Below are 18,862 nucleotides of genomic sequence, written 5' to 3'. Positions count from 1 at the left end.
CTCATGGTTATGGAATGCCAATCCTGCCATAATTAGAAATAAATAAATAAATGTACAAAGAAATGTAAAAAAGCAAATATAAATAAATAAATATATGAATAAATGTACAAAGAAAAGTAAAAAAACAAAAATAATATTTATAATTTTATTTCCTTATGTATGTTTTATTTTTTTTTACCACATTTATTTATTTCCACTTTTATTTATTTTCAAATGTATGTATTTATTTACGTATTTATTTCCACATTTATTTATTTATACATTTCTTTGTCCGTAGGGTAATGAGGAGGGCATGTTTTACCTCAGGAATAGCAATCGAGCCAGAGTAGGCGAGGGGTAAGCTTTGAGTGCACGAGTGCCAAGAGAGAACTGATAACAGCACAACAAGCACTTGCCATGATTTCAAAAACAACACAGATAGATCGCCTGTTACTTAACACACACCAACGAATTTCTTATCCAATGGAGATGTTTCTTTCTTTAGGTACATCCGTGCATCACCGCCAGATGTTGCAAAAAGTGATGGGGTCGTGGGGACACGTCCCACCTGCAAATTATGCCTATTCAATAGGCTAGTACTTTGAGGAAACTATTAAAAATATTCCACAGAATGAATAGTCTTGTTTTATTTGTTATATGTCATTTCCATATACATATGATAAATTGATAATTATTAGTTGAATTTCAGTTCATCTTTGAGACATGTAAGCGCACCCTGTTTATTATTCTTTTTATTTTTATTTTACAAAAGCACAAGGTTTTGTTTAAAAGTAGACCATTTAAAGTTTATAAGGATGTCTTGCACTAATCTGTATGCCCAAAAAATGATGGAGTAGGCTATTTTAAGTTGTTTCCGCTGTCATGAGCAAAAAAAATCCATCAGAAGCACCAGTGCATTCGTCGGCCAGAGGGTTAAAGAAAGCGTAGCCTATTTAGTTTCACAGGCCTATTTATGTTTAAATATTAGGCAATAATATTATTTTTTTATTTTTTTATTTTTTTCCCATCTATGTTGATTATGAAAAGTGAACAGCGTGACCTAGATAGGCTCATAAGATGCACAATATGTCGGGAGACATGGAGTGGGTCAGACATGATTTTGACCACTTCATTGAGTTTTGTTTTGTAGAAAGCCTTTCTTTGAAGTACATTTCGTTTTGTATAAATTGTATCTTAATTTTAATCAATGTTTCATCAACCAATTGTCTGGATTTAATAAATAAAGAATTTAATAAAGAAGAAAACCAAGAATGTCGGCTGTGGAATGGATTGTAAAAATGAACCCACCATGTTTCCTCGGCCTTTATTGTATCTAAAGCCGTGTCTACACCAAGAGAACCCATTATAATCAGTTGATGCTGTGGCTGTCCACACGGGAAGTGGCGCGACGCAACAAATCTTCTACAGTAACTGATGCCTAGTTCTGTCCTGAATCTTTGAAATATGCATTGTATTTTAAGCGTTTGTAAACTGTTGTGCATGTAAAAGTAGGAAATATGACTGTGAAGGGAATTTGTAGTCGCGTTTCAAATGCATTGATCTACCCTACGGCTTGCGTTGACTCGACGGTGGAGCTGGGATGCGTTTCCCGATAACGGTTGATCTTAGCGCTTAAGAGAGTTTTCTACCAGTCATTTTACGAACGTTCGTTATTGTTTCACGTGCATTTCCCAAAAATGCACTTAACACAATCGCACGTAGCCCTGCTTTAAGTGCTATCCGTTTGTCAGGTGCTGAAATGTCAATTTATAGAATGGCTCGTAACGCTCGTTTATTGAAATGTTAACCTAATGCTGCGTTCCAGACAGCTAGGATAATATAATATAATATAATAGTTATAAGTATAATTTTGCCGACGTTCTTGGTTTTCTTCTTTATTAAATTCTTTATTTATTAAATCCAGACAATTGGTTGATGAAACATTGATTAAAATTAAGACACAATTTATATAAAACGAAATGCACTTCAAAGAAAGGCTTTCTACAAAACAAAACTCAACGAAGTGGTCAAAATCATGTCTGACCCACTCCATGTGAAGATAAGAAATTCGTTGGTGTGTGTCAAGTAACAGGCGATCTATCTGTGTTGTTTTTGAAATCATGGCGAGTGCTTGTTGCAGCTGTTATCAGTTCTCTCTTGGCGCTCGTGCACAACGTGCAATCTTCACACAGACGATCGAGCGCTTCGTTCTGGTAAAAGCACAAAACCAAAACAAAATGCACACAAACATGTCCCTGCTCTTGATATACAATCATTGATGAACACTTTTGGTTTTAATGAAAAATAAAAAATAAAAATCTATATGAGGGTGGATAAAAACCGAGAACCTCAGATACGCGTGACAGAAGTTCTACCACTAGACTATCAAAGCACATGAGCCAAACATGCGAATTTATGTATTTATTCACTGCTGTGAAGAATCTCGGCACTAATTATATTGTATTATTAATATTTATATGTATATTAACATAGTCACTTCGTGCGGCTGCACTGTCTGTAGTTGCGCCACTGACCCGTTGTTACAGGGCTGACGAGACGTGAGACGTACGGATCCATATGCAGACTTTATTAGGCAGAGACGTGGTCGTACAGGCAGTGTCAAACAATGGCAAACAGGTATAATATGGACGAGACAAAGAGTAACCAGAGACAAGCGTGGGTCAACGATCAGCGTACAGAATCCAAAGGGGCGAGACAGGAGAGGTAATCCAAAACGTTAGCGATAGTCTAGGCAGGGGAAAACACGATTAAACAAAGGCAAGGCTAGGCGAGGCGAGGCAAGGCTAGGAAAACTAACGGGGCTCTGTAGGGCAGCGATAATGCGTACAATACTCGGCGACGAGGGATAGAAAGTCTGGGGCTTAAATACTGTGTGCAAATGGGAATCAGCTGTGTGTGATCAGTGCAGGGAGCTGTGTGTGTCGTTAGTGCAATGAATGATGGGAAATGGAGTCCATGTGATGTGTGGTGTGAAAGTCCATGTGGTGAGCAGGTGACCTCTAGTGGTGAATGAACGGGAGTGCAGACCAGATTCGTGACACCCGTGATATAGGATTTTGGCCATATTGCCCATCTAAGTCATTCATCACACACTATCAACAGACATGCCATGTAGCTACACTTCTTGTATTTCGTTTGAGCACCACAAGGTGTCACTGTGGCCTCAAAGCTTACCCCTCCCCTACTCTGGCTCGATTGCTATTCCTGAGGTAAAACACGCCCTCCTCATTACCCTACGGACAAAGAAATGTATAAATAAATAAATGTGGAAATAAATAAATGCGGAAATAAATAAATGTGGAAATAAATACATAAATAAATACATAAATTTGAAAATAATTATTTATTTTTGTTTTTTTACTTTTCTTTGTACATTTATTTATATATTTATTTATTTATATTTGTTTTTTTTTACATTTCTTTGTACATTTCTTATTTATTTATTTCTAATTATGGCAGGTTTGGCATTCCATACATGGTTGCTTAGCAACGGCAAACACCACAGAGTGCAAGCTCCGGTGCGCTTTGATAGAAGAGAAAGCGGTAAAGCTCGCGTTTCCATGCATTTTTAGATGCGACCAGAACGCTCCATGTTTTTAAATTGTATGTATTCTGCCATATATTGATGTCTCTGGGCTAAGACCCAGGTATCCATTCACTCTAGAACCGTCCCTGCCTAGAATCTGTATAACACCACAGACATTCAAAAAGACAAACTAAGAACTTGATCTCTCAACATAGTTATTATAGTGTTAGGGGTGGGGCCACGCTCGGTGGCTCCATTGCGTCATCGAGCCACCGTTTTAGCCCCGCCCAATAAATCCTGAACACAGAATTGGTGAAAAACTGTTTAACGGTTTAACTCCAAAATTCAATACTACATAGTTCAGAGTCTTTGTAATGTGTTTCAGCAATACATTTCTAACATTTGTAATGTGTTTAGAAACAATTCTCAGAATTCTCTTTACACGGACTTTAAAGCTTGTCCGAGGCAATTTTTTTTGTGAAATACATCTTTACATGCCCGATTGGACAAGTCAGCCTGATTAAAACTTGAGTGAAAAAAAAAAAACTAGGGAAGCATCGAAACGCAAGACTCTGATTTTACTAATGTTACATTCAACATCAAAACAAATAGCCTTAACAGCACACATAAACTCACGGAAGAAACATGAGGTAAATGTTCAAACTGTTGAGTTTATTTATAACACATGATATTATTAAGTAGCATTAGTGATCTGTTGCTGATTATCACGATTGCAAATGTTACGTAGTTCAATAAACAATTAGTTAACATTAAGTTACTTACTTTTTAGACACAATATTGACTGTTGTTCTATTTCACCAACGAAAATCGTTCCAATCGAAGATCAAAGCAAAACTCAGCGGTGTTTTTACTGAATGATTCAGCATTCTGAACGAATCGGTTCAATGAATGACTCAATTGACTCACTCATTAACCCTTATGCAGCCTTCGGTCATTTCTGAACGGAGAATTTTACATTTTGAATTTTTAAAAATCGTAGCTTCACCAGAATGGTACGAAACGTTGACTTTTATGGCACTTGGTATGTGAACACACAAAACAATTGAGAGCATGATTCGAAAAAGTTAAGTGGTCGTAAAAAAAATAGTCCCACTCATGGTCTTCGGTCAAAAATGACCGACCATAGGAAATGAATGGGAAACGGGAAAAAATAAAAAAATACAGAACATTTTTGTGTGTACAATCTACAAATCCCCAACAATGCAGAAAAACATTGCACAGCAATGAAGGGGTGAAACTCTAAAACATCTAGAGTGCAAAATCAACACATCCACTCATACACACGCGCGCACACACACACACTTGTAAAATAACCATATAGCCAAAATGAGTTGAGTGAAATAAGAGGTTGAAATCAGATCAGACCCTGAAGGATTAGGCTCTGATAAAGCATTCCTCTTCATTTTGTTACATTTTATAGTTTTTAATGTTTTGTGTAACAAAATGCTTTCTGTGTTCAGGGTTGACTGTAGTAATAATAATAATGCAAAAACCTATATAATAACCTATATAATAATAATAATGCAAAAAAAAAAATATATATATAAACCTTGACAAAACGTAGTCTTTGAGAATGCCTAAATATACATTTATATCCACAACCTATTAAAAGTAAACAATGTCTAAAAACAACTAGGAATTCACAAAACTCTCTATAGAGTCCTATACATTTTACATTTACATTTACATTTAGTCATTTAGCAGACGCTTTTATCCAAAGCGACTTACAATTGGGGAATACATCGAGCGATTAATCTTGAAGAGGCAATCAGACATACGAAGTGCTTGCAACACCAAGTCTCAGACATTGTTCAAATAAATACAAACTACCAAAGGAAGGAATAAGTAAAGATAATTTTTTTTTTTTTTTTTTAAGTTTAGGATGAAGTCAAGTGCTGTCGAAAGAGATGAGTTTTCAGTTGTTGCTTGAAGATTGACAGGGATCCAGCATTCCGGATAGGGGTGGGAAGATCGTTCCACCAGCCAGGAATGGTGAATGAGAATGATCTAGAGAGTGATTTTGCGCCTCTCTGTGATGGTATCACGAGGCGTCGTTCACTAGCAGATCTCAGATTTCTGGAGGTGATGTAGATTCTTAATAGTGAGTGCATGTAGGCGGGTGCTGAGCCAGTGGTTGTTCTATATGCAAGCATCAGTGTCTTGAACTTGATGCGAGCCGTGATTGGTAGCCAGTGCAGGGAGATAAAGAGAGGTGTAACATGGGCTCTTTTGGGCTCGTTGAAGACCAGTCGTGCCGCTGCATTCTGAATCATTTGTAGAGGTTTGACTGTATTAGACGGAAGTCCAGCCAGAAGAGCATTGCAATAGTCCAGCCTAGAAATGACAAGGGCCTGGACAAGAAGTTGTGCAGCATGCTCTGTCAGAAAGGGCCTGATCTTTCTGATGTTATATAGTGCAAACCTGCAAGATCGAGCAGTTTTGTAATGTGGTCTTTGAAGGTCAGCTGATCATCAAAGATTACACCAAGATTTCTGACCGAAGTTGATGGGGTTATTGTTGATGAACCTAACTGGATCGTGAAGTCATGCTGTAGAGTCGGAGTGGCAGGGAGGACAAGAAGCTCAGTCTTTGCCAGGTTGAGCTGCAGGTGATGTTCTTTCATCCATGCCGAGATGTCCGCCAGGCAACCTGAGATCCTTGCAGTTACCGTTGGATCATCTGGTTGAAAAGAGAGGTAGAGCTGTGTGTCATCAGCGTAGCAATGGTATGAGAATCCATGTGCCTGTATGATGGGACCCAGTGATGTAGTGTATGTGGAGAAGAGGAGGGTTCAAGAACTGATCCCTGAGGAACCCCAGTGACCAGTGTATGTGCTTTGGATACCTCACCTCCCAGGCCACCCTGAAAGACCTACCAGTGAGATAGGATTCAAACCAGCGAAGTGGAATGCCAGAGATGCCCAGTGATGAGAGGGTGGACAGGAGTATCTGATGATTGACAGTGTCAAAAGCGGCAGATAGGTCCAGCAGAATGAGGACTGATGATTTGGAATGGGCTTTTGCAATTCGCAGGGCTTCAGTGACCGAGAGAAGCGCAGTCTCAGTTGAATGGCCCCTCCTGAAACCTGACTGTTTAGCATCCAGTTTGTCGTTCTGTGAAAGAAACAGTGAGACTTGGTTGAAGACAACTCGTTCAAGTGTTTTCGCTATGAACGGAAGGAGAGAGACAGGTCTGTAGTTTTCTATAAGAGAAGTGTTTAATGTAGGTTTTTTGAGCAGTGGGGTTACCCGAGCCTGCTTGAACGCAATGGGGAAGTTACCTGTGAGTAGGGATGTGTTGATGATGTGTGTGAGTGCAGGTAAGAGTGTGGGTGAGATTGCTTGGAGAAGGTGTGAGGGATTGGGTCAAGAGGACATGTTGTAGGATGGTTGGAGAGGAGAAGCTTGGATACTTCAGCTTCAGTGAGTGGACAGAAAGAAAAGATGGGAGTTTTAGCAGTGGATGTGGTAGGGTGAGGGTCCTGTGTGCGTGGAGGTGAAAACTGACCACTGATTGATCTAGTTTTGTCTGTAAAGAAAGTGGCAAAGTCATCAGCTGTAATAGAGGTGGAGGGAGGAGGTGGAGGGGACAGAGGAGGAATTAAATGTTCTGAAGAGATTACGCATGTCTGGAGCGCTGTCGATCTTGTTGCGGAAATGTGAGGATTTGGCAGTGTGGACTTTAGCAGAGAAGGATGTGAGCATAGACTGGTACCTACTGAGGTCCGACAGATCGTTTGATTTGCGCCATTTTCTCTCTGCCGCTCTGAGTGTAGTCCGATGTTCATGAAGAACCTCGGATAACCAGGGGTTGGAAGGAGCAGCCCGTGCGGGCCTAGAGGAGAGAGGACAAATGTCGTCTAGACAAGAGGTTAAGGTAGAGCATAAAGTCTCAGTAGCTGCGTTTACATCCAGAGATGAGAAATGGGTGGGTGAAGGAAGAGAGGAGGATACCACAGAGGAAAGATGGGAAGGAGAAAGGGAGCGCAGGTTTCGTCTAAAAGTAACTGGTAGGGGTTGGTGGCACAGGAGAAGCAAAGTGTAATGTAAATGTAATGAAGAAATGGTCCAGTATGTAGCGGTTGTACCAGAATGAACGGGAGTGCAGACCAGATTCGTGACACCCGTGATATAGGATTTTGGCCATATTGCCCATCTAAGTCATTCATCACACACTATCAACAGACATGCCATGTAGCTACACTTCTTGTATTTCGTTTGAGCACCACAAGGTGTCACTGTGGCCTCAAAGCTTACCCCTCCCCTACTCTGGCTCGATTGCTATTCCTGAGGTAAAACACGCCCTCCTCATTACCCTACGGACAAAGAAATGTATAAATAAATAAATGTGGAAATAAATAAATGCGGAAATAAATAAATGTGGAAATAAATACATAAATAAATACATAAATTTGAAAATAAATAAAAGTGCAAATAAATAAATGTGGGGAAAAAATAAAAAAAAATACATAAATAAGGAAATAAAATTATAAATAATTATTTATTTTTGTTTTTTACTTTTCTTTGTACATTTATTTATATATTTATTTATTTATATTTGTTTTTTTTTACATTTCTTTGTACATTTCTTATTTATTTATTTCTAATTATGGCAGGTTTGGCATTCCATACATGGTTGCTTAGCAACGGCAAACACCACAGAGTGCAAGCTCCGGTGCGCTTTGATAGAAGAGAAAGCGGTAAAGCTCGCGTTTCCATGCGTTTTTAGATGCGAATTGTGAACGCTCCATGTTTTTAAATTGTATGTATTCTGCCATATATTGATATCTCTGGGCTAAGACCCAGGTATCCATTCACTCTAGAACCGTCCCTGCCTAGAATCTGTATAACACCACAGACATTCAAAAAGACAAACTAAGAACTTGATCTCTCAACATAGTTATTATAGTGTTAGGGGTGGGGCCACGCTCGGTGGCTCCATTGCGTCATCGAGCCACCGTTTTAGCCCCGCCCAATAAATCCTGAACACAGAATTGGTGAAAAACTGTTTAAAGGTTTAACTCCACAATTCAATACTACATAGTTCAGAGTCTTTGTAATGTGTTTCAGCAATACATTTCTAACATTTGTAATGTGTTTAGAAACAATTCTCAGAATTCTCTTTACACGGACTTTAAAGCTTGTCCGAGGCAATTTTTTTTTGTGAAATACATCTTTACATGCCCGATTGGACAAGTCAGCCTGATTAAAACTTGAGAGAAAAAAAAAAAACTAGGGAAGCATCGAAACGCAAGACTCTGATTTTACTAATGTTACATTCAACATCAAAACAAATAGCCTTAACAGCACACATAAACTCACGGAAGAAACATGAGGTAAATGTTCAAACTGTTGAGTTTATTTATAACACATGATATTATTAAGTAGCATTAGTGATCTGTTGCTGATTATCACGATTGCAAATGTTACGTAGTTCAATAAACAATTAGTTAACATTAAGTTACTTACTTTTTAGACACAATATTGACTGTTGTTCTATTTCACCAACGAAAATCGTTCCAATCGAAGATGAAAGCAAAACTCAGCGGTGTTTTTACTGAATGATTCAGCATTCTGAACGAATCGGTTCAATGAATGACTCAATTGACTCACTCATTAACCCTTATGCAGCCTTCGGTCATTTCTGAACGGAGAATTTTACATTTTGAATTTTTAAAATCGTAGCTTCACCAGAATGGTACGAAACGTTGACTTTTATGGCACTTGGTATGTGAACACACAAAACAATTGAGAGCATGATTCGAAAAAGTTAAGTGGTCGTAAAAAAAATAGTCCCACTCATGGTCTTCGGTCAAAAATGACCGACCATAGGAAATGAATGGGAAACGGGAAAAAATAAAAAAATACAGAACATTTTTGTGTGTACAATCTACAAATCCCCAACAATGCAGAAAAACATTGCACAGCAATGAAGGGGTGAAACTCTAAAACATCTAGAGTGCAAAATCAACACATCCACTCATACACACGCGCGCACACACACACACTTGTAAAATAACCATATAGCCAAAATGAGTTGAGTGAAATAAGAGGTTGAAATCAGATCAGACCCTGAAGGATTAGGCTCTGATAAAGCATTCCTCTTCATTTTTGTTACATTTTTATAGTTTTTTAATGTTTTGTGTAACAAAATGCTTTCTGTGTTCAGGGTTGACTGTAGTAATAATAATAATGCAAAAACCTATATAATAACCTATATAATAATAATAATGCAAAAAAAAATATATATATATAAACCTTGACAAAACGTAGTCTTTGAGAATGCCTAAATATACATTTATATCCACAACCTATTAAAAGTAAACAATGTCTAAAAACAACTAGGGAATTCACAAAACTCTCTATAGAGTCCTATACAGGCAACTAGTGGTTACACCATGAAATTACATGTTTTTTCTTTCTTTGCTCACACCAGGAGGTGCTAATCTGCATTCCAAAATTGGATTTTAAAGGCCTAGTGTCTATTTTCATCTGAAATACTGCATAAATTGAAAAATAATTTTTTAAAATTTGAAAAAAAAATGTTAGTACTATTTTCAATGGGAAAAATTTATCATAATTATTGAATAAATATTCATTAGTACCATAAAATTCTCTCAAAATACAAAAGAAAAAATATTATTGAACAAAAATATATTAGATTGATTTTACTGAAGAAAAAAAAAAAAAAATTTCAGGTGTCCGGTCACTTTTGACCGTGAAGACCATGAGTGTGACTCCCAAATAAGGAATGCATAAGGGTTAAATTATTTGCTGCCACCTAATGGCGGTTTAGTTTCACGTTTAAAAAGTATCATTGCATTTTTACAACGTTTCTTATTTGTAATTTCAAAAATTAATGTAAAACATTAATGTCTTAACACAGTTGTAATTTTGCATTATAAATTATTTAATTTGATTGGTGGTACAGTTCTACAATGTATTGTTATAATTGAATTTATTAATCAAATGTAAGAGTTTATTTTAAAATATATGCCTTTTTGGGTGTTCATTTTGGTCTCATTTATTTAAATGCATTTTTTTTTTAAATCACAAGATAATTTTCATTATTTCTTGTAGGTGCAAAGAATAGCAGCTGATGTGGAGAAATGTTTGATGCTTCAAGACTCTCTGAAGCTGATTATATTAGGTAATGTATTAATTCTGTTGTAAATCGTTTGATAAACTTGTATTTTAGATTACATTTTATATTGAAATACTGTATTGTAAGTTACATTATTGCTTCTATTTATTAATTTCAGGTGCACCCAGTGGCTTTTGACTAGGCCTATTAGAGGGTCACATGGTTGTGAATTCATACCTCAACTTTGCGGCTGGATCTTCAGTCTTATTACAACTTCAGTCTGGCGTCCCGGGAGCAGGTGTCTTTTGCACACTTGAATTGAGTAATTTCATTTGTGAAAAAGCTTACTTATTTAGTTTAAGTACTGGTAAATGCTGATTGTATTATATAAGTGGCATTTTTATATTTATTTTATTGAGCTAGTTTCATTAGGCCTCTTGGAATTGCTCCGTTTCTTCTTCTTCTTCTTCTTCTTCTTCTTCTTCTTCTCCAAAGTGAATCGCATTTTGGAGGGCCTAAACATGCTCCAAAACTCATGAAACTTTGCACAGGGGTCAGAACTGGCGAAAATTTACATCTGATATGGGTTTCAGAAGTGGGTGTGGCAAAATGGCTCGATAGCGCCACCTATAATATTTCAAAAGAGTGTGCCTCGAGCTACGTTTTATGTACATGCACGAAAATCGGTACACACATGTAACACACCATTACCTACAAAAAAGCCTCTTGGTACAAAATCCAAAACCCAACAGGAAGTACGTTATTTTGAATTTCCTGTTCGATTTTTGTGCAGTTTTTGCAATTTCCAGGCTTCGTACTTTGACGAACTCCTCCTACAGTTTTAATCGGATCGTCTTCAAATTTGCTGAGTGTAATCATAAGGCCTTTGCGATGTTAAATTGCGAAGATCTAGAGTTTTCGTCAAGGGGCGTGTCCCTGGGGGCCTGACAAAGTTTGATGTTTCGCCATGAAACAGGAAGTTGCTGTAACTCAGGCAAGCAATGTCCGATCTGCCCCAAACTTCACACGTTTCATAGGAGTTCAGTCCTGAACACATCTGCATGCTCATATTCAGATATAGTCATAGCGCCACCTGCTGGCAACAGGAAGTGACATGTTTAACACTGTAATGGACTCCTAGGTGCATATTAAAAAGTGTCAACAAGTGATAAATATGCTGGCAGCATGCTACAAGCATACTAAAACATGCTAGCAACACTTAGCTAAGGCTTAAAGCATGCTAGCAATGCAGTGAAACAGGAAGTTGCTGTAACTCAGGCATGCTGTGTTCAATCTGCCCCAAATTTTACAAGTTTGATAAGAGGCCTGTCCTGAACACATCTACATTCCTGTATTCGGATACAGTCATAGCGCCACCTGCTGGCAACAGGAAGAGACATGTTTAACACTGTAATGGACTCCTAGGTGCATATTAAAAAGTGTCAATAAGTGATAAATAGGCTGGCAGCATGCTACAAGCATACTAAAACATGCTAGCAACACTTAGCTAAGTGCTAAAGCATGCTAGTAATGCAGTGAAACAGGAAGTTGCTGTAACTCAGACATGCAGTGTCCAATCTGCCCCAAATTTTACAAGTTTGATAAGAGGCCTGTCCTGAACACATATACATTCCCGTATTTGGTTATAGTCATAGCGCCACCTGCTGACAACAGGAAGTGACATGTTTTAGACTGTGATGCACTATTAGCAACACATTAAAATATGCCATTGTTTGCTAAACATGTTAGCAACATGCTCAAACATGTTAGCAACACTTAGCTAAGTGCTAAAGTATGCTACTAACTCCATCAAAAAGGAAGTTGTTGTAACTCAGGCATACAATGTCCAATCTGCCTCCAACTTCACATGTTTGATTACAGTCCTGGCCTGAAGACATCTACATGCTCACATTCGGTTATAGTTATAGCGCCACCTACTGACAACAGGAAGTGACATGTTTTACACAGTGATGCACTTTTAGCAACACTGTAAATTATGCCATTGTGTGCTAAACATGCTAGAATAATGGTCAAACATGCTAGCAACACTTACTAAGTACTAAAGCATGTTATTAATACCATGACACAGGAAGTTGTTGTAACTCATGCATACAATGTCTTATCTGCCCCAAACTTCACACCTTTTATAATAGTCCTGGCCTAAACACATCAAAAGGCCAATATTCAGTTAAAATTATAGCGCCACCTGCTGGTGACAGGAAATGACTTGTTTCACACTAACTTAAACGCACAATGTCTGATCTGCCCCAAACTTGACATATTTGATAAGAGTCCTGGCCTTAACACATCTGAAGGCCAATATTCAGTTATAATCATACTGCCACCTTCTGGCAACAGTAAATTACTTGTTTTACACTAACTTAAACATGCAATGTCCGGTCTGCCCCAAACTTCACATGTTTGGTAAGAGTCCTGGCCTGAACACATCTTAAGGCCAATATTCATTTATAGTGATAGTGCCACCTGTTGGCAACAGGAAATGACTTGTTTTACACTAACTTAAACATGCAATGTCCAATCTGCACAAAACTTCACAAGTTCGATAAGAGTCCGGGCCTGAACACATCTAAAGGCCAAAATCCCATTATAATCATAGCGCCACCTGCTGGCAACAGAAAATGGCTTGTTTTACACTAACTTAAACATGCAATGTCCAATCTGCACCAAACTTCACATGTTTGGTAAGAGTCATGGCCTGAAGACACCTAAAGGCCAATATTCAGTTATAATCATAGCGCCACCTTTTGGCAATAGGAAATGTCATGCTTTATAGTAACTCAAACATACTACTTTCAATCTGCATCAAACTTCATATGTTTGATAAAAGTGCTGCCCTGAAGACATCTACATGCCAATATTCAGTTATAGATATAGCGCCACCAGCTGGCAGCAGGTTTGGCACATATAAATAACTGTGACATATTCCTCTATGTTTGCCTTTTTAAATGCATATTGCTCACCGTTCCCTCTCTCCCTGAAGCAACCGGTCGGCGGTGAGCCCGGGTGCGAGGGCCCATTCATCGCTGCTTGCAGCTTTAATTCAATACTGAACTTTATTCTAAAGCTTCTGCTTGTTTTTATGTGCAGATGTTTTGTTGGAATCACAACACTCACTGGATACAAGACGAATACACCGAGGCAAAACAAGTGGAAAGGTCTCAGAGAAGAGGACAACCCTCATGTGTGTGCTCATCTCAGAAAGTTGATGGACTTTCAGTATGTATTTATTAAATTGTCTTTTGCAGGAATATTCTAAATTTAATATAACATAAGCTCAAACAACAGAATTTGTGGTATAATGTTGATTCCAGCATTTTATTTTAATCCTTTAACCAAAATTATATAAATTCTGTTGATTGACCTTAATTTTTTGTATAGAAAGTTAGTGTTCTACTCAGAAAATGGCTTATTTTTTGTGATATAACAGTTATTTGTAGTTATTTTGTGATGTTATGTTATTTTTATGATAAGATTTTAACTGTTGAAAGACTGGCATTTTTATTTTTACCAGTAAAAGCCTTGCAATGTCTTTCTGCCAGTTTTAATAAATATTTATTTGCAACATCTTTGACTTGGTTTTTATTCATTTGTAAATGTATTAAGATAGTTCTCATGATAATTCATTTAAATCAGTATTTTACAGTTTACTGTTAAAATTATTCTTTGCAGCATTTTCATTGTTAAATTATTACAACATCATCTTGGATTTAGGGGTATTTACAGGATTTTATTGGCAACTTTTGTTGCCAGGTAAATACTGTACTTTCGTGAGATTACAAAATATTGCTGTAATATAAACTACAAGTTTAATTCAATGTTACTGTAAAAAATACTACAAATTACTGTATTTCACATAAAGCAATTAACTGAAATTTGCTTTGCAGTATTATACTGTAATCCATTTTACAGCAATTAACATCATTTTTACAAGATTTTATTGGCAACTTTTTTGCCAGTAACATCCTGTAAATTCTACAGTACATTTTTTACAGTGTGCAATTAGCTTCAAGCTACACGACAATGAGATCAATACAACACTATTACTTAAACATTACTATTAATCACCACTGACTGTTTGTAATCACTTCTGACTGCGATCCAATGTGGATTTTGGTCAAATGATAAGGCAGAAATATATTGTTTATATAAACCATTAGCAAAATTTTAACAATACTGATTGTGTCAAAGCAGCTTTCCAATATCAAAATAGGAAAATAGTGTCAATAATGTAAAATGACAAGATTAAACACTCAACTTTCAGTTTAAGGCATTTCATTATTGAATTCAATTATGTCATTGTCTAGCTCAGTTCAGTTTAAATAGTATCTGTGCAATCAAGTCGACGATATTGCTGGAAAATAAGTGTCCCCAACTGAGCAAGCCAGAGGCGACAGCGGCAAGGAACCAAAACTCCCTCTGTGACAGAATGGAGAAAAAAAACCTTGGGAGAAACCAGGCTCAGTCGGGGGGCCAGTTCTCCTCTGACCAGACGAACCAGCAGTTAAATTCCAACTACAGTAAAGTCAGATCGCGTAAAGGACTCATCTGGTTCATGTGGTCTTGTCCCGATGGCTGTCTAGGTGATAAGGTCTTCACTGGGGATCTGTCTCTGAGGCTCATCTAGGCTGTAGAGGTCATCTCTAGGTGCTGATCCACCATGTGATCTGGATACGGACTTGATCGGATGGATACAGTGACCTCGGAGTAAGAAAGAAACAGACTAATATTAGCGTAGATGCCATTCTTCTTATGATGTAACAAGTACATCGGGTGTCATGGGAAGTGTTCCTGGTTCTGGTTGACCTAATTAATGCAGCCTAACAATCCTTTAACGGATTTGAATATTAGAAGCGTATTACTGTATTATGTGTAAGCCAGGCTAAAGAGATGGGTCTTTAATCTAGATTTAAACTGACAGAGTGTGTCTGCCTCCCGAACAGTATTAGGTGGATTGTTCCAGAGTTTGGGTGCTAAATAGGAAAAGGATCTGCCGCCCGCAGTCGATTTTGATATTCTAGGTATTATCAAATGGCCAGAGTTTTGAGAACGCAGCGGACGTGGAGGACTATAATGTGATAAGAGCTCGTTCAAGTACTGAGGAGCTAAGCCATTCAGGGCTTTATAAGTAATTAACAAGATTTTGAAATCTATCCGATATTTGATAGGAAGCCAGTGCAGTGTTGACAGAACCGGGCTAATATGGTCATATTTCCTGGTTCTAGTAAGGACTCTAGCTGCTGCATTTTGGACCAACTGTAGTTTGTTGATCAAGCGTGCAGAACAACCACCCAGTGATGTCGGTAACGCGTTACTCTAATCTGACCACTCTTTCAGTAACGAGTAATCTAACGCATTACTATTTCCAAACCAGTAATCAGATTGAAGTTACTTATCCAAATCACTGTGCGTTACTATTTTTGTCATTTTCCTTAGTAAAAATATATATTTTTGCTTTCTTCTTGCGTCTCGGGGAGTGAAGTCACGAATGCGACAAGTCACGTCACTATTTTGAGTTTGTGTCAGCTAAAGATGACAATATTAAGGTTCGTTGTACACTCTGTGCTGGTGGCAACAAAGTGCTATCTAGCTACAAAAACACTACGTCAAATTTGAAGAAACATTTGGAGTCGCAGCACTATGGAGTCAATTTAATGCCGCATATATATGCAAAAGAAAATAAAGTTTTGCAAAAGAAAATAAGTTTTGCAAAGAAAAATAAAAAATTGCAAAAGAAAATGAAGTATTGCAAAAAGAAAATAAGTTTTGCAAATAAAAATAAAGAATTGCAAAATAGATAAATAAAACAGAGCAAAAGCAATGATTTTGCAATACATATTTTCCATGGCCATATCTACTAATCTATTTGCAATGCAGCTTTTATTTTGCGTTTCAGTCAAGTTTGAGTTTGCGATACCGTTTTCCTTTGCGCTTCACGTTTCTGGCGTCTCACTTTGTGGCGCTGTTTTGACATGGGGTGGAGTCAGGGGACGGGGCGTGTCCAACAGGCCTGGGCATGCCTCCCTGGCAGTGGCGTCATCGGCCCGAGACGCAGATCACAGCTGATCCAGGCACCGTCATTGAGCAGAGGCATGCGGGCGGATCGTTTCCTTTTATTCACTAGCTTTAAAACATGCATGTTTTCATTTTATTAACAAATGTATATGTGTATTAGCAGCGTTTGCTCAAGTTAAAGAAGTTGTTAATATGAACATCTGCTGTTTATTTCTCTCAATGTGTGCACACTTTTATAGCATTAAAATGTGTATTGTTTCATCTGGTTAACTAAATGTGCATTAATAGTGCTTGTTTAAAATCTCTTAACCTGTGCACAGCGCTCTTTGTTTACATTAGTTCACAGTTACTGCTAGTTTTAATGTAAAATAACTTCACAAACTATACATCATTAAAAAGGTCTAAGACTCAAGCTTCATATCCATCTCGACTTCGTTTTTCATTTAGATAACTCCTGGCATAAATTAAGAAATGACTGTCACTGGAAGTTTAAAAAAAAAAATGAAGCATGAGTCTTTTTGGTTCAAATTTCTCGTGGCCACGAGATATTAATGGGTAAACAAACCAGCAACCATAGCAACCTGGAATTATCAGAGATGTATTTATTAATATTTTATTTTAAAAAAATACATTATTAAATTATTATATTAACACCACCACGGGGTAATTTTACCCATGGCTGTTTTTCAAATAGGCTACATAATATATTTTCCATTAAAAATATCCAAGTCTTACAGTCATTGACTTTTACTAAAATTGTGTAATTTACGATCCCCTGTTTATTGTTAAAAAAAATTGTTTAGATAAAACCAGAACAAAAATGGGGCATTTATACCTATAAGCGCCATCAGGACAAATTTACGCATAATTCCTGTCATCACGTTCAAATGAAGATGTTTTAAATGTTTATTCCTCTACTCATAAATGTTCAAACTTTGGATTAAATATTAATTTGTGTTTGCAATTTTTTATCGTTTATGGTTCGCTACTGTGTTGCTTATTTATTCCTGAAAAAAAATCTGAATTATGATGTAATGAATAAAACAATTTTTATGATTACCCCAAGTTTATTGGTGTTGTTCTCTTATTCAAATGATAACTTATATAACTAAACAAATTAATTAATTAGGTGAAACTGTGCACTTGAATTTGTCATTGTACATCCTTTGCAATGTGGTGAATTAGTATTGCTTATAATAGTCTATTTAGGGTGTTTTAGTCATTTAAATAACATGGGTTATCTTGAAACATTTTATTAGCTATAATATTACAACACCCAAATATGTATTTATTTCCTCGTAATTCTCGTTGTTATTGCAGACTGGTTTATATTCATCATTAAGAAAAGTGATTAGTGTAACCTGCTTAAAAATAGCTGTGAACTTAAAACAACAGGACAAAAACATAGCTGATGACTAAAAATAATAATTTTATGACTCTAGACATTGTGAAGACAGTGGCATAATACAGTGACATGTTTAGCCATATCAAAACAGTAGTCATGGCATGGGTAAATTTGACCCACTGGCACTTTTAGGTATACAGCGACCTCTGGTGGTTGAAGTGTTAACCATAGGCTACATACTGGACTGTATCGGACTGTATTCATAAGTTTATTATGAATAAATGTTACATAAAGTATAATAAAATAGGCCGACAAGAAAACATTTTTATCCATCCCACAAGTCTTGTAAATCCATGTATTTTATTAGTATTGGTAATATTTTTATATTCGTTGTTATGTATTTGATTTATTTTCCCTTCATTTCGATCTCTTAACATTCAGGGCTGTATAATAATAATAATAATAATAATAATAATAATAGCCTAATATACACATATATTACATAAAAAGACACGATCAACGGACTGTGGGATGGATAAATATATTTGATCAATCTCTGATAATCCCAGGTTGCTATGGTCACGCGGGTTTGTTTATGCATGATTAAACTCATGGCCATGACATACAGTATTATCATGTTCCCACGACTTAATATCTCGTGGCCAGGACAAAACTAAACCCAAAAGACTTTTTAATCTTTTTTTAAACTTCCAGTGCCAGTCATTTCTTAATTTATGCCAGGAGTTATGTAAATGAAAAACGAAGTCGAGATGGATATGAAGCTTGAGTCTTAGACCTTTTTAATGATGTACAGTTTGTGAAGTTAATTGCATTCTTTTACATTAAAACTAGCA

The sequence above is a fragment of the Onychostoma macrolepis genome, chromosome 01 (genome assembly GCF_012432095.1).
Source record: "Onychostoma macrolepis isolate SWU-2019 chromosome 01, ASM1243209v1, whole genome shotgun sequence".
NCBI classification, from domain to species: domain Eukaryota; kingdom Metazoa; phylum Chordata; class Actinopteri; order Cypriniformes; family Cyprinidae; genus Onychostoma; species Onychostoma macrolepis.
Note: the sequence above shows the minus strand (reverse complement) of the source record.